The sequence below is a fragment of the Castanea sativa genome, chromosome 3 (assembly GCF_040712315.1).
Source record: "Castanea sativa cultivar Marrone di Chiusa Pesio chromosome 3, ASM4071231v1".
NCBI lineage: Eukaryota > Viridiplantae > Streptophyta > Magnoliopsida > Fagales > Fagaceae > Castanea > Castanea sativa.
The window spans coordinates 42932709-42957818 of NC_134015.1; the positions used below are offsets into that span (position 1 = coordinate 42932709).

A 25110-nucleotide genomic window follows, 5' to 3' on the forward strand; every position below is an offset into this window, starting at 1 on the left:
CATCTAGGTCATGGAACATCAGATTTGATCAGGCAATCAAATCATTTAGTTTTGAACAAAATCTTGATGAACCATGTGTGTACAAAAGACATCAAGACAAAGTAGTAATGTTCCTAGTGCTTTATGTAGATGATATTCTACTCATTGGAAATAATGTAAGGGTAATGTAATCGGTTAAAATTTGGTTGTCAAGCCAATTTAATATGAAGGACTTGGGTGAAGCTAACAATATTCTAGGGATCAAGCTTTGGTGAGATTGAAAGTATAAGATGTTAGGCTTGTCACAAACTGGATATATTGATAAGGTTCTAGAACGGTTTAGCATGCAAAACTCCAAGAAAAGATTACTATCTTTTAGACATGGAGTTCCCCTGTCTGATGACCAAAGGCCTAAGACTCAAGAGGAAGAAAACATGATGAGACAAGTTCCTTATACTTCTGCAGTGGGAAGTCTCATATATGTCATGCTTTGTACTAAACCGGATATTTGTTATTTAGTTGGGATGGTCAGTCGATATCAATCAAATCCAGGATCTAAACATTGGTAAACTGTAAAGCATATTCTCAAGTATCTATGGAGAACGAGAGATTATATGCTTGTTTACCATTGTAAAGATTTAATTCCCATTGACTATACAGATTCAGATTTTCAATCGAATCTAGATTTCAGAAAATCCACGTCGGACTCCACCATGGAAGCCGAATATGTTGCTGCTTGTGAGGCAGCAAAGGAGGCTATTTGGCTCAAGAAATTCCTTTCTGATCTTGGTGTTATGAGAATTGAGCAAATTCCTATTACATTGTTCTGCGACAATAGTGGAGCGGCTGCACAATCCAATGATCCAAGGAATCACAAGAAAGGAAAACACATAGAGAGAAAGTATCACATCATTCGAGACATTGTTACTCGTGGAGATGTGGTTGTAGCAAAGATTGATGGTGCAAAGAATCTAGCGGATCCCTTTACTAAAGCCTTGCCCCAAAGGACTTTTGAGTCACATTTGGACGAGATGGGAGTTAGATTAGTGCACAATAGTCTTTAGGGCAAGTGGGAGATTGTTAAGATGTGTGCCTTTAAATCCTATTGTATGATACTATGTATGATACTATGTATGACATTATGTATGACTTAATGTTGTGTTTAATAAAGTTGTTTTATTATTATCTAAAAATAATGGTAACATGAATATTGAGACATTATCATCTAGTCCATAAGATGCATTGTATGTGATTTATGTGATTTAGTCACAGAAGATGTAAATCACAAGTTCCTTGTAAACTCAAAATATAGTTCGTAGTCGGTGATGAAATTGGGTATTTCATCTATGAAGATTATAACATATCAACTAAGATGATTTGTTTTGATCATGGAAATTGAGATTTCTAGTTAGTATGTTGATATGTTTAAGAGTTAAAATATATTAAACTAGACCGCTGTGAGATTTATTATTCTCCTAACGATTGTCAAATGAATAATAAACTTATGACTTATATTTGCATGAACTCTTAATCCTGAGAGAATAATGGACTTGATCATGAGATGTAGGTTGCTTTGATATATCGGGAGTGAGATTTATATTTACGGTCAAAACCTCAGTATGTTGGGCAATCACATTTAGTATTGATAGAACACATATTTTCAAGATGGAATTCATAGTCTCTTAACGGAGATACAAAATATTCTCTTGAGATAAGTTTAATGGGTTCGTTATTCAGAGAGTTAGGCCTAACCACTTTAGTAAGTAGTTACTAAAGTATATATTTATAGAATTGGATTTCATAAATATATGTTGAATAACTTAAAGGATTAAACCAGGTACTCAAGGATAAGATGTAATAATTTATAAAGTGGCAGTCTACATTTATAACTTTGTGTTACTATGAATATTTTATGAAGGGGTTCCATGTACAATAATGTCTTGGGATATAATTTATAGATAAGACCCAGAGTGCAACTATATTTATATAGTGGTATTAAATATAGTTAATGGTAACTTTGGACTTGTCAAGAGTTGACAGAAAAGCTCAAGGCCCATTGGAGCTAGTGTCTTATTGGTCCCTTTTGGTCTCACTCCAAGCCACACACTTAAGACCAATTGGAAAGGCCCAAAAGGCCAGCCCAATTAGATAATTAGTTAGATACAAAGGAAGAAACATACAAAATTTTCTGTAGAGAATTATAAGAACATCATCGCAAAGTGGTGTAAGAAGTGTTAGACACATTTTGACATTCTCCCTTTCGAACTGATAAAGAGACCACACATCTTAGGCGTTAGTGGAATTGGAGTGAAGATTGAGAGTGTTCCCAAGTGCTTTTGAACTTCGTTTTTTGAAATTCACCGCTCCAAGGTACACTCTCTTGTTCTCAAATTTTGAAACATACATAGTGCATGTTAATATTTATGAATGAATTAGATCCGTTGTTTTTCCGCTGTGTACATGCATGTTTCCATCAAAAGCGTACTTTGATGCAGTGAAATTCAAAACCAAGACTTGAGAATACTTTAATCTTCATCTCAATTCCACATGGTGCCCAAGAAGTGTGGTTTCTCAATCAGTTTTTATGTATGTTAATTCTCAAAGAAAAATCATTCTTCTTCTCCTTGTAGAGAAAAACTGTTTTCTTTCTTTTCATCATATGTACATAATAACTACCTTGGTAGTTACTTTATTTAATAAAGTTTATTAAATAAAAACTGATTATCTAATTTAGTTAGCCTTTTAGGCCTACCCAATTGGGTTTTAGTTTATGGCTTGAGATGGGACCAAATGGAACAAATAAGACTCTAGCTTCAATGGGCCTTGAGCTTTTCTGTCAACTCTTGACAAGTCTAAAGTTACCATTAATTATATTTAATAATACTATATAAATATAATTGTACTTTAGGCCTTATTAATATATTATATCCCAAGACTCTAATGATATGATTTGACCCCTCCATGAAATATCCATAGTGAACAAAGTCATAATAAACTGTCACTTTGTAAACAAATATTTTATCCTTGAGTACCTGGTTTAATTTTTTAGTTATTCACATTTATTGAAATTCAATTTCAATAAATATAAGTTTTAGTAACTCCTTACTAAAGTGGACGTCTTGAATAACCAGTTCCCATTAAACTTATCTCATGGGAATATTTCATGTCTCTACAAAAAAGATTATGGATTCTATCTTGAGAATATGTATTCCCTCAACACTACGTGTGGTTATCCAACATGTTGACGTTTTGACCGTGAATATTAGATCTCACTCTTGATATATCAAAGTAACCTACATTTCATGATTAAGTTCACTACCCTCTCAGAATTAAAAGTCTATATAATTAGAAGTCGTGAGATTAATTATTCAAGTGACAGTTGTATATTGAATAATTAATCTCACAGCGGTCCAGTCCAATATGTTTTAACTCTTAAGACATATCAACACATCAACTAGAAGTCTTCACTTCCATGATCAAGACATATCATCTTAGTTGATGTGTTATAGTTTTCGTAGATGAAATGCCCAATTTCATCGCCGACTACGAATTACATTTTGAGTTTACAAGGAACTTGTGATTTACATCTTCTGTGACTAAATCATATACAATGTATCTCATGGACTATAATAATGTCTCATTAGTTCATTTATAAATAATTTCATACAATTAAACAATTTAATTATTTATGACATGCCAATAAATTGGATTTTAGGGCATAAACCCCAACAGAGTAGTGGTAAGATTTCTTATATTTGTAACCACTTGTTCTTGATTAATAGATTCTTAGGAGTGATGACTTGAAAATTACCTGGTGGGATTTTTCCTTGCGAGAAGTTTTTCCCATTCATCAACAAATCATTGTGTTTATTAAATTTCAATTGCACTTAGTTTATTTAGTGATTTGTTGGTGCCTCTATGATTTGCATATATATTGAACTAATTAATCAACTTGGATAATTGAATTAATTAACCAAGAACAATCTATAACCCAACATGAATTTATGTAAGTTATAACCAAATAGTCACACACACGCATTTAAGCTATTATTGATAAATGATATAAAGATTTTTTTTTAGAAACAAAATGAAATAAAGATATAAACTATTTATTACGGATAATTTGACACACACACACACACACACACACACATATATATATATATATAAACTATTAATGAAAATAAAATACTTATCTAAACTATTATCACAAAAAATTTGAGTTTCACCATAATTCAAGTAATTAAAAGAGATATTTGTATTTCACAAAAAATTTGAAACATACGTAGACTTGTGCCTATATATCTCCTCACATTTACTTTTATGTTTTTGCTTATAGCTCATCCATTATCACATATCAAAAAGAGATATTGAGCTATAAAAGCCGTCGCATACACAAGTATTTGACTAGGAAAAAGGGAAAGCGACTTGTATTGAAATGTATGGTTTCTCAAAAATTTATGAGAAACCAAACATTTATGACATCGTTTATGAGAAACCATACAATTATTGAAAGTCAAAGGCTAATTCATCAAAATTCTATCAAAAAATTTATGACGTCGTTTCTCAAAAATTTGAGTTGTTTTTTTTTTTTTTTTTTTTTTTTTTTTTTTTTTTTTATCAAAAGTATGAAAAATGGAAGTTAAATGAAAAGCTTTCAATCTATTGTAATCACATTAGTGAGGGGTCATATACGTTCATTTCTACAAGTGAGACAGGTCACTTGATTTCGTATTGGTTGTATATGACTTGCTTGAATTGATCATTGAAGCTTCATTCTAGACTATAGACTAGTTCATACTTAACCCACACACACAACACATAAGTCTAATATTTCAATGAATGCTTATTCCATTTGTGTGATTGTACGTGTTTAAATGTGATGTATATGCTGAAATGCTTGTTGATTAAACCCAAAATATTTTTGAGTGTTTTATTTGTTTTTGAAAGTGTTTTTATACTTTTATGTGTTTAGAGTTTTTGTCCAAAGTGTTTATTTCTTGTTTTTAACAAAAACTCTTTCAGATATATTTTTGAGAGTAGGTCGCAAGTAATCTCTTCCCGTAAAAATCAGGATGGCAAAATTCAAAATACACTGAAATTCATACAGAGAGTTTCACGAAAAAAATCTACTCACAAAAACTAATATGTGCTTAAGTGGCATTTTCGCAAGTAACTTCGCGACAAGCTTACCCACGAAAAGCGCGATTCTGCAGTTTTTAAAGGCAAACAACGACAGTTTTTCAAACATTCTCATTTTGTCTCCTCTATGCCTCTCTCAACCCAGAACATATTTTTTCCTAAAAACTCAACCAAAACTCAAGATCAATCTCTTCTAGGACTTATCTAAGGTATGTTACAAAATCTTTTTACTTTTGATTACTTAGATTTAGTCTTAGATTCTAGGATTTCAAGGAATGGGTTTATTTTTGAAAGGGTTAGGGAAAACTTTTTTTTTTTTTTTTTTTTTCTGCAAAATCTTTTGATTTTCTTGTTTGGGCCGAGTCCCATTTTGTTTGGTTGTGTTTGTGTTGGCCCCTAGTGGCATTTTAACATGTATTTAGGCAAAATTTCATCATGTTCATGCATTTTTTTACATGTTAGTGGTTTGTATGCATACTATGTGTTTGATGAAATGCCCAAATGGCATTTTGGTATTGTTTTGGACTACGATGAGTACCAAACTTTGGGGATTACCATGTTTTTACATTCTCAACACGTTTTAAACATTGGTTGTGTGTTTTACACACTTTGACCCAAGTGTGCTTGGTCATGCCTTGATCATGCATCACATATGCACACCACATGCACACTTGATGCACACACTTCATCACTTGACATGTTTTGCACTTCAATCATGCTAGTTTAGTGTTGTTACATGCTTGGCACTTAAAACATGGTCTTGTGATATTAGGTTTTATGTTCTTTTTAGGACTTTTGGTTTATGGACTAACTTGGATCTGAGCAAGTTTACTTCCTTGTTTTTTTTTTTTTGGGTCCTTTTTTGGTTTTTTTTTTTTTTTTGTCCTTGGTCCTTTGTGCTTGTGTCTATTTTGCGAATATCTCCTCTTAAGAAATCAACCACAAAGAAGTCCTCAAAGTGCCCTTGCATTTCTTCGGATGCATTTCGAGATGTTGATGCAGACATGGCCTATAATGACTACTATAAGAGGGCCCCAATCATCTTGGAAAGGACTGTAGATTTTGAGTCCCTAGAACACACTTTCATTCCTGAAGTGCTCAAAGAAAGAACGTGGATGAAGCTACTGAACCCAACTGGGAATGTCTATGTTGAAATCGTAAGAGAATTCTTTGCCAATGCCGTTATGGAAGGGGATCGCATAAACAGTTGACTACGAGGAAGAGAGTTCCATCTCACAAGGGAGTCTATCTAAGAGATATTGAAGGTTCGCCTAACGACTCCACACACATCTATCCAGTATGATGAGAGACGAGAAAATCTTGGAGAAATTGTGGAAACCCTTTGTGGTGAAATCAACAAGAAGGCAATGCACACCATTCCATTCACCCCGGAGATGAGAGCATTGGCCTATATCATGATCTTCAACCTCTACTCGGTGAAGAATTTGACTACCTTGTTAGGACCAAGGGCAGTATTTCTATTTGATCTCTTCACGCACAAGGAGATTGACATTTGCAGTTACATCTACTTCCTCTTCACCAAATGCATCACAAATAGGAATTCAAGGATGATATTACCATTTCCAAGATAGTCATGGCTCTTATCACAAGGACAAGGGTGAAGATTCCCAGTGGTCTTCTCGTGATGCAAAGGGATTATCCAATCAATGCTTAAACCGTGAATTGAAGCAAAGCCCATATCCTCAGAACATCTGTTGGTGTCTCCCAAATCCCAAGAGACAAAGTTAATGAAGAAGGTGGAGACACAATAGAAGAAATTGAGCATTTCACATCAATTCTGGAGGATACTGCACAACCCTTTTCTCAAGCACGTGCACGGGCACCCGATCGTCTTGATCATCTTATTCAAAGGGTTGAGCAAATGTATGGCATGATAGAATCCCACATGAAACACTCCATGACTCAATTTACCTACATCCAAGGCCAGATCACTGCACTCTCGTCTCAAATTGATGACATGATGAGTGACCAGCAGCAGCAGCAGGATTCAGAGTCCGAATCTGATCGTCTTTTTGGCCATTTCGGTCAAAAAGGGAGAGTAGTTTGAGGGGAAGTAGCATAGCTTGAGATGGAGCATTGGTTCATTGGTTTATCTAGTTTCTAGTTTATTAGTATTTTGTTTCTTTAAGTTTTATAACTTATGGATATTTACATTGCGTTGTTTTAAAGCTTTCAAAAACTTTAGTTTAAATTTGAGTATTGTGAAAATGTTGTGATATTTTGTTGTATTCTTAGACTTGTTTTTTAGTATATATAGTCAAATTAGATGAGCCATATTTATTTTTTTATTTTGTTTTTGTAGTTAAAGGGGCATGAATTTTGTTTATTTATTTCTTTTCTTGTAGGTCAATATCTAAATATTTTAGAGGAGGAGAGACCTATATATATATATATATATATATATATATATATATATATATATATATATATATATATATATTTAAGGGCAAACTTTAATTTTTTGTATACCAAATTTTTTTTTTAATGGGGGTGGGGGGGGGGGGGGGAGGCACGGCCCCCCTCTGCCCTTATGTAGGTCCGCCCCTGATATTCGTTATCATTCTCAAAAAGTTTTAGAGAGTAGATATATTGTCTTTAGCAAGTAGGTGTTAAAAAACTATTATAGTAAAATAAATATTTATATGTTAAGTAGCTACCCTAACTTTGTGGTTGATCAAAATTCTTATACGAATAAGATTAATTTTTTATGACATAATTATCAAAATTATTAAAATTAAGGTCTCTTTTGATTAATGTAAATTTCTATATACTTTAAAATCAAATGATTTATATCACTACTTTTTTTCCAAGGCAAGCACGTGGGCACATGCTGCCCTAACTAGTAAATAAATAAAAAGCTATGAATGGAGTACTATGCCAAACTTGGAGATTTGCTCTACATAAATGGTTTATTGGGAGGATTTTTTTATTTTTTATTTTTTATTTTTTATAGAGTTTCAATTTATGGCATGCACTCTTGATGATAGCTCTTTATCATCAGAATAAGACACTAATTGATTTTTGGTGCAAGCAGGGATTGAATGGTTTGGGAGGATCTTGACTCTATGTTGGATCATTTGTTGTTTTGGACTAATGCATTTTGAATGTACATTTAAGAGGCGTATGAATTGTAGTATGTATTGTTTTTTAATATTTTATAGACATCTAACTTATATTGTGTACATTAATTTTAGCATAATATATATGCTGGATCATTAATTTGGTGCTTTGTTATTTATTTTGAATATATACTTTTCGAGGTGTATGATTTGTACTCTATATTATTTGTAAATGTTTCACAGACCTCCAACTTACTTTTGTGGAGATTTTAGTGTGCTATATTTATAAAATACGGACAAATATTGTTAACTTGATGGGAATGGGAAAAACAAAAACAAAAACAAAAACAAGTCTCCTACTGTTTCTCTAGATGGTTTATTTTCTAATGCTTTTGGCATAGTGATTTTAGGGCTTGACATAAGCCCCATAATCACATATTACAAAATTTTCCATTTTAAATGAATTAATTTCATGGCTTAGATTAAATAATATAAATGTAAAGTTGTATGTATTGTTGCATTATTTAAAATGGGTTTAGTTAACTAATGCCTTTAGGACAGTTGGAAATTGATTATTTTAAGAAAGTTTTAATACCCTTTTTATGGAAATTAAAAAAAAAAAAAGTCCATTAAAAAATGAGTTACTTTTTTATTTTTTCATAAAAAATATATTTTTTAACCAATATCCTTAATTAAGGCATTTATTAACTTTTCCCATTTAAAATTTTAAAATGATTGTTGACTATTTGTATATAACCATATTCAGAAAATAATAAAATCTCAACCACCATTCCAAATGAATTGCTCCAATTACACGTGTATTGGAAAAGATCCTGTTCACACATGGCAAGCTTAATAATAATAGCATGAGAGTGGAATTTAATCAATATTGATATACGCAAATATAATACTGATGCAAAGAAAAAATAAGTGACTTTGGGCTAGTTGTGCCTAGTACTATTTATTGATGCATTAGTTTTAACCTTATATTTTAAATGATTTCATTATCTAATGCATTTGTCTAATTCATGTAATAAATATAAACCATTGAGGACGTGGTTCCGATAGATGACTTGATTTTAGAAAGAAACATAATAGAAGATTCAGATCCCCCAAATAAACAATTAATGTTCAACTTTCTTCCTTCATACCTAAGGTTCAAATTTAATAGGAATTTTATAGTATTAAATATTGAACACGTTTACAAATATATATGCTTCTATTATATATGAACAGGTAAAATGGGATTTGACTTTGTCACTTGGGGATTTCAGAGTTAGAAGAATTTGGAATGATTATGTAGCTTACAACCCAATAGTTCTTTAGTGAATCACACCGAGTTATACATGGTATATGACTTTAACTAACGTTGAACTATTTAGATTTATTTTACAGGATATAAATTTTTACAAATTCTGTTTTTTTTTTTTTTTTTTTTTTTTTACTCATCATGCTTGTGAAATTTCAAAGAAGATTGGAGAGATCAAGAACTATGTCATCTAGCAAATGATTAAATTCAAATTTTTTGTATTTTAAAATTATGTATGAAAGATGAGTTTTTAGATCAAATAATAAATAACATCTAATTAATAAAACATTTAATATGCGGGTTAAGAATATAAAGAACATGTAATTCAATGATATTTTGGTCTTTTTCAGGCATGGAGGGTACTTAGTCATTTTCATTTTTTGGGGGGTATTTCGGTCATTTTTTACTTTTAGGGGGGCATTTAAGAAAAGCCTCTTAAAAACAAAGGGGAGGAATATTAATAGGCCCTATTCCAGCACTTTTTAAAGCACTGGGATAGGTGACTGACATAAAGGAAATGAGTAAACTCTATTCCAACGCTTTCAAAAGCATTGGGATAGGTCACTCACATGAAAGCGCTGGGATAGGTCACTCACATAAAGAGAAGGAGTAAACTCTATTCCAGCGCTTTCAAAAGCGTTGGGATACGTTCTTTAAGATAAAAAATATAAAAATAAAAATTATTGTAAACAACCTATCTCCATGGTTTCAAAAGGGTTGGGATAGGTCACCCATATAAAAGGAAGGAGTAAACCCTATTCCAGCACTTTCGAAAGTGCTGGGATAGGTCACTTACATAAAGGGAAGGAGTAAATCCTATTCAAGCACTTTCAAAAGCACTGAGATAGGTTCTTTATGGAAAAAAAAATTAAAAATTAAAATATTATTGTAAACAACCTATCCCGACGGTTTTAAAAGCATTGGAATAGGTCGCTCACATAAAGGGAAGGAGTAAACCCTATTCTAGCGCTTTCAAAAGTGTTGTGATAGGTCACTCACATGAAGGGAAGGAGTAAACCCTATTCCAAGGCTTCTAAAAGCGCTGTGATAGGTCTCTCTTCATAAGGGAATGAAGTGATCCTATCCCAGCACTTTTGAAAGCGCTGGAATAGGGTCCACCTATTCCAGCGCTTCCAAAAGTGCTATGATAGGTCTTTCCCATATAGGAAGAAGTCTCTACAAGAGCAAAGGTTGGTATTTTGGGATAGACCAGAGTAGTGGTAAGATTTTATATATTTGTAACCATTTGTTCTTGATTAATAGATTCTTGGGAGTAATGACTTGAAAATTACTTGGTGGGATTTTGCCTTGTAAGAAGTTTTCCCCATTCATCAACAAATCACCGTATTTATTAAATTTCAATTGCACTTAGTTTATTTAGTGATTTGTTGGTGCCTTTATGAATTGCATATAATTTGATCTAATTAATCAACTTAGATAATTGGATTAATTAGCTGAGATCAATCTATAACCCAGCATGAATTTATGTAAGTTATAACCCAATAGTCACACACACACACATATATATATATATATATATATATATATATATATATATACACACATATATAAACTATTAATGAAAATAAAATACTTATCTAAACTATTATCACAGGAAATTTGAGTCTCACCATAATTCAAGTAATTAAAAGATTGGTTAATCCACTTGCAAGATAATTTGATGATCAAAAATCCATGTTCTTGCTATGCAGCCTGCATTAAAAAAAATCTTTGTGCTTTAACAATCACAGCCTTCCGTCCACCCATTTTTTTTTAATATTAACTAGCCAAAGTTTAAAATAAATAAATAACCCTTTGCATGAGTTTAGTATAGGCTTATATTTCTCTTAAAAAATCATTTGATCAAGCCCTTTGCATGAGTTTGCTCTGCAGTTGTATGATCTTGATTGGAAGGTTTAAACTTGTTGAATTCACGATTTCCAGGTTAGAAATTGTGACTTAAATTGCTTTTACGGTATATATAAATTGTGTAAAATAATTTACATATAATAAAAACTACACCGATCGAAATATGTTCATTTATATTACTAATGAACAAACTTATTTCTTTTTCTGTTCATTTTTTTACAATGAGTCAAACTTAATTATTTCACACCTACATACAAAAGGAAATCGAAAAACGAAAGATCCTATTCCTATCCAAAGCAAGCTTGTCTGAAACATGTAAAAGATTAAAAGCAACTGTCCTGCACACAAAGCAACCATGTGAAGTGGAAGTCATATTCATTAGAACCATTACTATCTGACCATCTCCAAGTCAGAGGCAGCCTAAAACACACAATTTTTCGCAAATGAAACATATGGCAGCACCTCCTTGTCCCTTTCAAATTTAGCCATGTCTTCCTCCTTCAATGTAATCCATGCTTCTATTCCATCTCCCGATTTGGTGTCAAAGAAAGTAACAAGATTATGGTACAACAATTTTGTCGAACCTACCCAAACAGGCTTCCCCCACCCAAAATCGGCTTCATATATAGGAAACCTGCACAAGCTGGTGAAGCCAAACGTAACTACCTCTCCTCTGCTTGATTTTTCTGTGTTCTCTGTGATAAGGTTCAAGTGCCCGTCGCTGTCCCGGAGTTTTTAACATAATCCATGTTGACTGTCCTTATCGCTTCTCTCATAGGGAGAGCAGTGCCATTAAAGCCATCCTCAATGTTGTTGGAGACTACAGTGGCTGTGGACTGGCTTAGATTTCCAAAACAATTTTGTGGAAGCGGTGGATCCAACCGCTTACGCAGGTTCACAGCTATAAACATTATGTAAGCCTTATTGGGGTCTGCTTCAGGTTGAGTTGCAGCAATGAAGCGACTATATATGAAAGCAGATAAGGCTTCCACGCGTGTAGGACATGGGTATTCGATGCTTTTGTTGCTACTACTAAATTTGGCTCGAATAGCTGCTACAGCATTCCCATCAAAGACAATTCTCTTTAACACAATGTTGTTCCCTGACATCCCAACGTTTGGATTGTAGCCAGATAAAGTTGCTGGTGGGAATATCGTAGCAGCATCGAGACGAGGAGGCACTATGTTGCTACTTCCACGAGCCGTAGCTGCCCAACTGTTGAGGAACAAGAAAAATGATGAAGCATCTGCTACCTTGTGAGATAATTCCAGACCGATCACTATGCCACCACAGTTGAAGGTGGTAACTTGTACAGCTGCAACTAAATCATTGACATCGTCCAATTCATATGGGAGGAACTTCTTGTGTTCACAAGGGTTTAGATTCTTAAGAAACTCAGAAAGGTTGCATTTGGCCACAGCTTCTACATAGTTTACGCCTTCATCATTGCATTCGATATAAAGATTTTCCTTCACACGTCCCGCTAGTGGGTAGAATTGTGTTAAGGCCTCGGATAAGGATTTCTTAATCCTTTCAGGTTGCACTAGATTATTGAGTTCTGTGTTGGTGTCTTTGGGGTAGAATAGAACCCAAGGCATGAAAAATTGTGGTGCACTTTGATCAAGAAAGGAGAGAGAGTAATGGCGGAGGTGACCAGGAGTAGGATAGGAAGGTTTTATCGTCTCCTTGGAGATTACTTTGACTACGATATCCATGTTTAATTTTTCAAAAAAAACTGTAGTGATATTGGCTCTTGTTAGAGGATGAAGGAATGCAATCATATATAGAGTTGCTGATGGAGTCGATGAATTTAACTATTCAAGGAACTAAGTCCTCTAATAAATAAATAAATCAAAAAACTATTGGAACAAGATAGCACGTTATGTCATTTTATTCATTTAAAAGAAATTGAACTTGTCGGCTACTCATCGGCTTTATTCGTTTGACTTTTAGTTATTCACTGTAGGGGACAATGCCAGATTTCAATGTTTGGTGATGTTTTTATTTAAAATTCTTGCAATAAAAGAATAATGTTTTTATATAATCGGGTAAATTATCATTTTGGTTTCTAATAGAACAATAAGAAAATAATGGAGAGGAATTCTTTCAAAATGACTTTCTTGGTCATCCTACTAGTTTTTGCAGCTTGTTAGTCTCTCTCTCTCTCTCTCTCTCTCTCTCTCTCAATTTTTGGTTGTTTAAATGATGGTGGCTAATAAAATATTAATGGCAGATTTATCATTATCAATGATGTCAAAAGCTGAAGCAAGTATGATGTTGAAAAAGAAGGGTAACTGTGATATTGATTGCATCAAAATTAATTGTGATCCGGGACAATTTCCCATATGTGAAAACGGAACATGTGGGTGCACATTCGATGGTACTCGAGAACAAGCTAAAGTTGGAGGCAATCAAGACAATCCCCCAACAATTAACAAATACTATTAATTCAAAAATAATGCAAACTAAAATAAGTACAAGAAGTTCTACCTGTCTTAAGTTTAAATTCAAATTTTCTAACTATAGGGGCAGGTGGTGTGATGTTTGAAAAGTTGATATCCATTAAAATAAAGGGAAGGAACATCCTTTATCAATTTCATTAATGTTGAAGATATTGAGTTAAAGGACTTCAGTTAAGGGTTCATCAACTTTTGAATCCTTGAAACTCAAACTTATAAAGGGCAATTTGGACCTCTTGGCATAGAAGTCGAAAAAAAACTTGGGCTGGGCAGCATTTATCTTACTAAACCCACGGTTGAAAAGAAAAGAAGATTAAAAAAAAAAAAGTTTTTCCCCATCTATCTCTACACCAAGGCTAGGGTTTGGATTCTCAACAAGAATAGCCCACACTCTTGGTCAAGCAAATAGTCATTATGGTGAGTATCAAACAAGTTTCAAGAGAATTTAATTAAAAATTTTCAAGAATAAATTGAAACCAAAATTTCCTACCTAGAGCATCAAGGTAAGCTTTCTTTTGAACATTAATTTCATATTCATGAGGACCTTGTGATTATATTTAATATGAAGTAGATCTTGTATTTAATTCCACTGTATTTCATGTATGGGATGAATGTTTTTTCCGATCATACTAATCGTTGAATCACTAACATTTTGGTAATTATAAGCAGGAACAACGTAAACAAATCTGGGTTGTAGATCCGGTGCTTAGTGCAATTAAATACCATAATGATACCAAATTTTAATTATTTTAAATAAGTTATTGGATTTAAAAGGTTCACACACATATACACTTAAATTAGGCTAGAGTAGAAATTCTATCTTGTATTCAAAAAAAAAAAAAAAAGGTTAAAAGTTTCCCCTTACCTTTTGTATACGACATTGGATTCAATTCCACCCATGTGTGTATTTTACCCTGGACCTCAATGCACAAATTTGAAGTAGAATCAGCACAACTAATGAGGGGAGTCATAAAGATATAATTTTTATTCAATGTTGGGTTATAAATTGTCCCTGGTTAATAAATTTAATTACCCAACTTGATTAATTAGGTTAAATTGCATGCAAATCATGGAGGCATCAACAAATCACCAAATAAACTAATATGTAGTGGAAATTAAATGACATAGTGATTTGTTGATGAATAGGGAAAACCTCTCGCAAGACAAAAATCCCATTGGGTGAATTTCAAGTCTCCACTTTCAAGAATCCATTAATCAAGAACAAGCGGCTACAAGCACAAGAAATCTTATCATTACCCTAGACTATCTCAAAATACCAACCTACAGTTGAACCTTTACTTTAATTTCCAATTGGACTTGATCTTGTAGAGGACTTTTTCCTTTGCACGGATCTCATTACATAACTAACTCTAAGCAACTGATTGATTGTTGTTGGCTACAAAATTCTTCACTTCAAGTCTCCACTTTCAAGAATCCATTAATCAAGAACAAGTGGCTACAAGCACAAGAAATCTTATCATTACCCTAGACTATCTCAAAATACCAACCTACAGTTGAACCTTTACTTTAATTTCCAATTGGACTTGATCTTGTAGAGGACTTTTTCCTTTGCACGGATCTCATTACATAACTAACTCTAAGCAACTGATTGATTGTTGTTGGCTACAAAATTCTTCACTTCAAAGTACGTTTAAGATCAAGATGCACTTGATTATAAAACCCTAAGTCGCACAAAATGTAGTAGCTTCTCACAGAGTGTATGAGTTCTTTGATTGAGTCTCTGTATCTTTGATGACTTTAAAATAAGCCTTTTTATCTGGTCTACGGCTATAGAGAGAGAAACCCTAATAATCCAAGTCATTATAGGCCAAATTCCAAATTTGAGAATTCTGAAATTATAAGTCTCGATAAATGGAGCTTGTATTGAGCTTCTTCATTAATCCTCGATAGATGCTAGTGTCAAACTTTAACGAAATAGTTTTTCTTCATTTGTTTTTTGGATCAATCTTCACTACAAAAAAAATGCCTATTAGCGACCAAGAATTTTTGACGGACTCAAAAAGCCCTCTCAAAAAATCTTATTTGCAATGGCAAAATAAAGCCCTCGCAAATATTTGGTAAAATGGAAAATATTTGTGACCAACAAGAAAAGCTGTCGCAATTATATGTTATAGCCGTCACAAATACTAATATTTTGGAGGGAAATTTTCCCTCCATATTATTTGTGAGGGACAATTAAAAATCTCTTGCAAAAAGTGTATTATTTGTGACGGTAAAAAAAAAACTGTCACTAATACTAAATTAATTGCGAGGGCTAGAATTGACCTTCACAAATAATCATTAAAATGTCAAAAAATTTGGAAGGAAATGTTCCCATCAAATTATTTCCGAGGGACAATAAAAATCCCTTGCAAAAAGTTTATTTTTTGTGTGGATTAAAAATATGCCCTTACTAACACTAAATTATTTGCAAGGGCCATGATTGACCTTCGCAAAAAATCATTAAAATATTAATTTTTTTTTTAGATAAAAGTTATTCTAAAATTCAAAGAAAAATAAAAAGAAATGTATAAACATATAACACTTTGTATTCTTTAGATGAACTTTTTGTTTATAGTCTAAAAAAAACCTTTTATACACATCCTATATAAGAAAGGTTTGTTCTTATTTTCTAAACAATTGTACCCACAAAAAAATGATAACACTTTCGACTTCAAAATGATAGCCTAAAATTCAAGAATTTCAATCTTTTGTACTCTCTCTCTCTCTCTCTCTCTCTCTCTCTCTCAAAAGTGAATAAAAAATTATTATAATTAAAATAATGCATAAAAGATGAGTTTATAGATCAAATGGTAAATTACATCCGATTGGCATGGAAATTGGCATGCATATTAAGAATATAAAGAACATGTAATCCAATTGTTAGATTTTCAAAATATGAATTTAATAATAAGTTATTGGGTGATGTAACATTTTTTAGAGTTACATCTTGTGTAACTTGAACCCAACTCTATATTTCTTAATTCGATGTGAATTTTGACAAATCTACCATTAGATTACATTATCTTCATATATTTTTCATACTTATAAAATTTCAAGGTGATCAAATATTAATTGTCATGTCATCAATCAATTGTTTAAATTCAAGTTTTTGTAGTTTAAAATAATGCATAAAAGATGAGTTTATAGATCAAATGGTAAATTGCATCTGATTGGCATGAAAATTAACATGCATGTTAAGATCATATAGAAAATGTAATCCAACGGTTGAATTTTCAAAATATGAATTCAATAATAAATTATTGAGTGGTGTAACATTTTTTAGAGTTATGTCAGGTGTAACTTGAACCCAACCCTATATTTCTTAATTCGATGTGAATTTTGACAAATCTACCGTTAGATTACTTTATATTCATATATTTTTCATTTTTACAAAATTTCAAATTGATCAAAGATTAATAGCCATGTCATCAATCAATTGTCCAGATTCAAGTTTTAGTAGTTTAAAATAATGCATAAAATATGAGTTTATAGATCAAATGGTAAATTGCATCTGATTGGCATGAAAATTGGCATGAATGTTAAGACCATATAGAAAATGTAATCCAACGGTTGAATTTCAAAATATGAATTCAATAATAAGTTATTGGGTGGTATACTATTTATTTAAAGTTACGTCAGTTGTAACTCGAACCCAACCCTTATTTCTTAATTCGATGTGAATTTTGATAAATCTACCATTAGATTACATTATCTTCATATATTTTTCATACTTACAAAATTTCAAAGTGATCAAAGATTAATAGCCATGTCATTAATCAATTGTCTAGATTCAAGTTTTAGTAGTTTAAAATAATGCACATAAAATATGAGTTTATAGATCAAATGGTAAATTACATCCGATTGGCATGAAAATTGACATGTATGTTAAGACCATATAGAACATGTAATCCGACGATTGAATTTTCAAAATATGAATTCAATAATAAGTTATTGAGTAGTGTAACATTTTTTAGAGTTACGTCAGGTATAACTTGAACCCAACCCTATATTTCTTAATTCGATGTGAATTTTGACAAATCTACTGTTAGATTACATTATCTTCATACATTTTTCATAGTTACAAAATTTGAAGGTAATCAAATATTAATAGGCATGTTATCAATAAATTGTGTAAATTCATATTTTTGTACTTTAAAATAATGCATAAAAGATGAGTTTATAAAAACAAATGGTAAATTACATATGATTGGCATGAAAATTGGCATGCATGTTAAGAACATATAAAAAATGTAATCCAACGATTGTATTTCCAAAATATGAGTTCAATAATAAGTTACCGGGTGGTTAGATTTCAAATCTAATAGTTAGATTTCAAATTTAATGGTTAGATTTCAAATTTAAGTATGGCACGTGATAGACATTTGTTGTGTACCTATATGACTATATATATTCTCTCAATCTTACCATCCAATTGGTCTCAAATTTCACCAACATCAATATGTCACCATACTCTTCAATCCTAATGATCAAGATTTGAATATGAATTTCACCAAGTCTAGTGGTATCGGGACCATCTATTAAGTTTGATCGGGTTTGACCAATTTTGACTAAACTTTGACCGCGCATTTCTCTAAATCCAATCATTTGATTGTGACCAAATTTACTAGAATTAACCTTTCATTATACTTTTCAAATCTAACGATTAGATTTTAAATCTAAGTATAGCGCATGATGGACATGTGCCGTGTATTTGTATAGTTATGTTTACTCAATTTGACTATCCAATTGTTCTCAAATTTCACCAACACCAGTATGTCACGATACTCTTCATTCCTATTTATCAAGATTTGAATATGAATTTCACCAAGTCCAATGGTCTCGGGACCATCTATTAAGTTTGATCGGGTTTGACCAATTTTGACTAAACTTTGACCGCGCATTTCTCTAAATCCAATCATTTGATTGTGACCAAATTTACTAGAATTAACCTTTCATTATACTTTTCAAATCTAATGATTAGATTTTAAATCTAAGTATAGCGCATGATGGACATGTGCCGTGTATTTGTATGGTTATGTTTACTCAATTTGACTATCCAATTGTTCTCAAATTTCACCAACACTAGTATGTCACGATACTCTTCATTCCTATTTATCAAGATTTGAATATGAATTTCACCAAGTCCAATGGTATCGGGACCATCTATTAAGTTTGACCGGGTTTGACCAACTTTGACTAAATTTTGACCGCGCTTTTCTCTAAATCCAATCATTTGATTATGACCATAATTTACCAAAATTAACCTTTCATTACACTCTCCAAATCCAATGGTTAGATTTCAAATCTAGGTATGGTGCATGATGGACATGTGTTGTATACTTGTATGGTTATGTTTTCTCATTCTAACCATCCAATTAGTCATATATTTTTTTTTTAAAAGTAAACGTAGTTACTCACATATTAAAATTCTTACATAAATTTAATAATAGCTATAATCATTTTTTTTTTAATTTTTTTAATAAGATAGAACGTGTGATAATTTTTGTTGTGTGGTATTTTTTGCTTACAAGTTACAACAAATTAGGAACAAGAGATTTATACTCAAGTCCTCCACATCCAAAGAATTAGATAATACTACATGTATATTTACAATACTACTTTTGATAAGATGTATATGAAATCTTATAGCATTTTTGTTTATTATATATTGTCCATGTATCATTTAATCTCTACTCCATGGATAACACTTTTGTAATGTATAAAAAATGAAACTTATATATATATATATATATATATATATATATATATATATATATAATTCTTCTATTAAAAAAAAAGCATTACCATGTTTAATCACCCATCCATAGCATACAATTCCAATATCATTGGATTTTCCAATTCTTATCATTTTTTTTTTAAAATTATTAATATCCAAATAGTCACACCCCATGTTAATTTATAAGATAAATTAAAATAACCATTTGTGAAAGCAAGCAATTAAAATAATATACTAAGAGATTCCCTAATTAATGTGGGACCTAATTGCATTAGTGGATGTGGCCCTCTTTCATTGAAATTTGGAGGAAACAAAGGTCATGTATACGTGTTATTTGCATACAAAAGAGAAAAAGAGCCTTCACTGAAGCACTTTTAACAGTCCTTGCTCGGCAAAACACATCTTTCATTTCCCGCACAAAAGTTTCATTTCTCACACAAACTTTTTACTCACATTTCAGCTAAATTTTTTTACTTTTTACTTGCCCAATTAAAAATTTTCATTTCCCACCACACAAATTTCATTTCCCACTCCACAGCACTCTCATTTTCTCTCCATCTCTCACACGGCCTCTCACACACACACACACACAACCCTGCTGGCGTATACTAGCAGAGCCCAGCCTAGCGCCGACGTGCCAAGCCGAGCCGAGCACAGCGACGATGCCGATGAGGCCGATCCCAGCCATCGACTCCTCTCCTGCCATACCCATCGGCTCTCTCTACCATCGACCCATACCCATCAGCTCTCTCTCCCTCACCACAAGATCCTTTCTCACTCTCTCCCCTTACCACCCCCATACCCATTCATTTTTCCTCACCATACACATACCCATTCCGATTTTGCTTGGTAAGTTATTTATTTGATTTTTTGTTTTGATTATTGTGAAATTTTGGGTTTGGATTTGGATACTTAACATTGAGGTTATTTATTTAATTTTCAGTTTTGATTTTTGTGAAATTTGGGTTTGGATTTTGTGGTGTAATATGTAGATAATTTATTTATTTTTTTAATGAATTTTTTTATTATTATATACAATTGAGAACCTCAGAGTGATGCAGAAATTGTTGATGTTAAGCCTCTTGCGCTTTCAAGAGGAATATTGCAGACTGCTAATTCAAAGGAACCATTTGCAAGGTTACATCTCTTGTGATTTTGTCATCTATAAAACGTAGATACTTCTGGTGATAACATGTACTCTAAGTAGTTTTCATTCTTAACTTATGTGATCTAGATTTCATACAGTAGTTAATCCATTTAGAAACTTATTATGTTGCTATAATTTTGAAGAATCTATTAAATTCTAGTATTACTTTTGTTTTAAGAAATTATGGGAAAGAGCTTATCAGATAATTAAAAATTATGCAATCCGTATGTTTATGGCATGAGATCTTACTAAAGTGTAGCCAAGTGGTGGTGGAATATTGTATTTGAATAATACTTCCAGTTAGTGGGAATGAATAATCGGAGAGTACATCTATTCCATGAAAGAATAATCACAATAGCCTGCAAGATCTCTTAGTTGGGATTTTGTTGTTGTTCTAGTATGGTATTAAAATATGAATAAACTTTAATGATTAAGGAAAACTCTAACTTTTCGTCTACTCCTACATTTTAGTTTACACAAAATTTTTGGCCATTCATTATATGATTGAATTGCAATGTAAATTTAATTTTAAAGCTAAAAGAAGTCACTGGAATGCCATTGTTAATTTCTTTTTAAATTCTAAAGTATCATCTTTTATAAATATTTATTTAGGTCTCTAATGGTTGTACCACAGGGAAAAAGCAGCTCATTTTTTCTAATAGACTTTTTCTTTTTCTTTTTTCATTTCACTTCATTCAGTGAGAGTCTTTTATAAACTATGTGCTAAAATTGCTTGACTCACCCCATCTAATTTTTACATATTGTACCATGCTTGGAAAACTTACTCAAAGTGAAGACATGCCTCTTGGTTGATAAATCTCTTTAGGCTATTTTTGTGGCTTCAATATTTGGCAAATGGCACATCAGTCATGATCAAATTTACAATATATAACAGCTAAAAGATGGTGGTTTTATAACTTACAAACCTAATGTCCACATTTTTTTGGAGGGGGGGGGGGGAGATCCTCCAAAGATGAGGTGGGGTCTCTAAGTGTCATAGGCCATAAAAAACTTGTAATGGGAGCCAGGTTATCCTATTTTTCTTAACACTATTATTTATTTCTTCTATTGGAACCTCCTTTGCATGGTTGCAGGTTGGATAAGCTTATATTAGAGGCTATTACCAATCTGAATGAGCCAAGGGGTTCTGACAGGGCTGCAATTGCTTTGTACATAGAGGTAATCTCACTTGTGTAACTTTAAGCTATGACTTCATAAGCCTATCATGCTTGCAGAAACTAATACTAAGTGGTCAAACTTCAAAACATCTAGTGCTTGTAATGCTTTTAAGTTGTAAAGACCTTCTATTCCAATTCTTTCTTGAGCAAATTTCCTTTTCTACCTTTTCTTAGTTTCTAATAAATTGGTGTTCATACTGATGGCCATTCCGATTTTGCTTGGTAAGTTATTTATTTGATTTTTTGTTTTGATTATTGTGAAATTTTGGGTTTGGATTTGGATACTTAACATTCAGGTTATTTATTTAATTTTCAGTTTTTACTTTTTTGTGAAATTTGGGTTTGGATTTTGTGGTGTAATATCTCAGGTAAAATTTTCTAAAGTTTGATCTTTTCATACGAAGAATCACTATCTGGTTGCTTAGAAAGCTAAGGAACGAGAGAGGAAAAGAAAAAAAAAAACTCATCTTTGATTCCCAATAAATAAATAAATATATATATATATATATATATATATATTTTTATATTGAATTCTAAGTTATGGGTTACTCTTAGAGACGCTAAATGATTATTGGGTTTTGTGCTGTTATTCTTATGAGTTTGGAGATTGGTTTATATTGGGTTTTCTCTATAAAAGTGTATAAACTTATATTTAGATGAGAACCATGCAAATGCAAATACTTGGATTTTGTGTAGGCATAGGTGGATTGCAGCTCTATGGACATCAGCTTTGGTCCACAAAATGCAATTCATTTGGGAAATCGCCCAAACTAATAATTCAAAGGAAATTAAATCGAGTTGGAACTAATTGCAAGCTGTGTGTTTGTGCTAAATACAAGTATGTCATTCTAGACTCCAATCTATGTCAATTTTGATTTAGATATGTATATTCCTTATAAACATGTACTAGGTATTGTATTTTATTTTTATTTTATCATTTATATTTATGCTGTGGTGGTTATAAAGAGAAATGTTGATTGACGCAGATATCTTTTAATTTTTGTGATGCATATTTAATTTTTGTGTTTGGGCGGCATTTTGTTATGGTCAGTTCGTACTTTTTCTTTTTGTTCATGTCTATATCATTACACTATGGCACTTGGCTAGCGTGGTTTCTATTTTGGAACCCATTTACGGGTTTTCTACTATGAAAAAGAGCTATAAGTTGTTGAAGGGAAAGACCCTTTATGCCTTTGGGCTTGTTTTTGTGTACTTGACGACCTGTGGGGTTATATGTTGCTCTTGAGTACCCTCCACTTCTTGGTTGGCTTCTTGTTGGAGGAGACCCTTGTGGGGATAAGTGGCAAGGTGTTGAATGTGTTCTTTACCTTTTCGTTATGTTCTAATGCAATCTAGCTCTTCCTTTGTATTTTCTTAGTTTGAGTCTTTGGTTGTGTTATTATAAAATTATGAGTTCTGTGTGTTCAAGTTGTTCATTTACAATATTCTATATTTTGTGACTAGGCTAGACTAGCAAAGGTCTTCACAATGTGCTTTTTGGAATTCCTTATGGCTTCCAAGTATGTCAACATTTTGCCTGCTAGTGGAAGGAAACTTTTAAATGGGGTAATACTGATGGACCTCAAAATTTTGAAACTAAAGCTTCTTGTTGCTGTTGTTGTTGAATATGTCATGCTGATACTCACTTATTACTAACTTACTCTGCAACTTAGATTTACCTATCAACAAATTTGAGCACCATAACTCATTGTTCCCACTATTTGTGTAATGCAGTTGGTCTTTCCACTTTTACTTCAATGTTTGATATTCTCTCAACTTGGTTTTACTTCCATGTTTGATACTCTCAACTTGGTCAAGCTATCACCATTGAGAAAATGCTTGAATGGTAACAATTATACTTTTCAATTTATGATTTCAAAGCACTACAATGATTTTTTTTTCTTTCTTTCTTTTTAATTACAATTTTATTCGTTTACAGGTGGTTTATTTGGACTATGTGGTTTTGCCAAAGGGTATAATTTTGACTTGCTTTATGGTTGAAGGTTTCAGATGCTCGTTGATGATATTGGAGACGTGACAATTACTAATGATAGTGCTACAATACTGAAGATGCTATAATTTTTTGATGGCTTTTTGTGTACAAAAAACCACATTTAAACTACTGCATTTTTTGGAAGTGTTGAAGGATTTGTTTAAATACTTTGGAACTTTGATAATGGTTATAGACAATGTTATATATTTGATATTATATTTTTATGTTAATATAATGTTAGTTTGGAGACATTTGTGGTGTTATATAGTTACATTTGTGGTATTGTCTTAGTGGAGCTAAAATTATTACAGGTTATTTGTAATAGATATGTGGGTTTAGAACCCAGGAGGAAAAAAAAAAAAATCACCTATAGCAGCGGGCAAAAACTGCCGCTGAAGGACTAACATTTTAATATAATTGAAGACCTATAGTGGCATTTTTGGCCCACCGCAATTGTATAGTTTTTTTGTTGTACAAATAACTAATTGCGAGGGTATAAAAGTCCTCATAAATAGTTGTTAACGACGACTGCTTCCCCTCGCTAAAAATAAGTCGTCGACTTTTCTCGTCGTTTGATAATATATTTGTGAGGGCGGATTTGTTTAGTAACGACGATGGATTGCCTTCGTAAATTATCTATCTGCGAAGGTATGGTTGCAAAATCTCTTTTAGCAACAAGAGCAAATACGACGGCCTTCGAGGGTCATATACCCTCGCTAATAACCTTTTGCGATGATATTTGAATTTTTGCAAGGGCATTTTATCCTCGCTAGTAGACTCTTTTTTTGTAGTGCTTCATGTCTTTAATGATACTACTTAATACATTAAACTTAACTTAGATCTATCAAATTACAAGTAAAGTACGTATTGTTAAAGAATAAAACAATACATAGAAAATATTACCGTAATATTTGATATAAAAAGTTTTGATACCTTCCCTCTCTATCTGAAAAGAACATAAGTTTTTTGTCCGTGCATTCTCACTTGCTACATCTCTTGGCAAAAGAGGTTTTATAAATTATGGGCTCTACTATGCCAAGCTTTTACTCTATTGCGACAACCCACTTGATGCTTTTGCTGATTTGGCACATTAAGGTATTAGACTCAGGTTTCCCCCACGCATTCTAAATTATATATGTTAGTGCAATCCTCCCATGAAGTCCAGCAAGCTTCAAATCGCAAATACAAACTTAATTATTTAACATCTACATACA

At 32.3% G+C, this 25110-nt stretch overlaps 1 long non-coding RNA gene and 1 pseudogene across 1 annotated transcript; one reads left to right on the top strand and one right to left on the bottom strand.

Moving 5' to 3' along the window:
• Window positions 1-11477: 11477 nt before the first annotated feature.
• LOC142629733 (stemmadenine O-acetyltransferase-like) lies at window positions 11478-13147 on the bottom strand (annotated as a pseudogene).
• A 10059-nt stretch (window positions 13148-23206) lies between these two features.
• Window positions 23207-24138, top strand: LOC142627376 (uncharacterized). Its single transcript, XR_012842819.1, has 3 exons — window positions 23207-23469; window positions 23638-23749; window positions 23843-24138. It is a non-coding gene; the product is annotated as an uncharacterized LOC142627376 (long non-coding RNA).
• The last annotated feature ends 972 nt before the right edge of the window (window positions 24139-25110 follow it).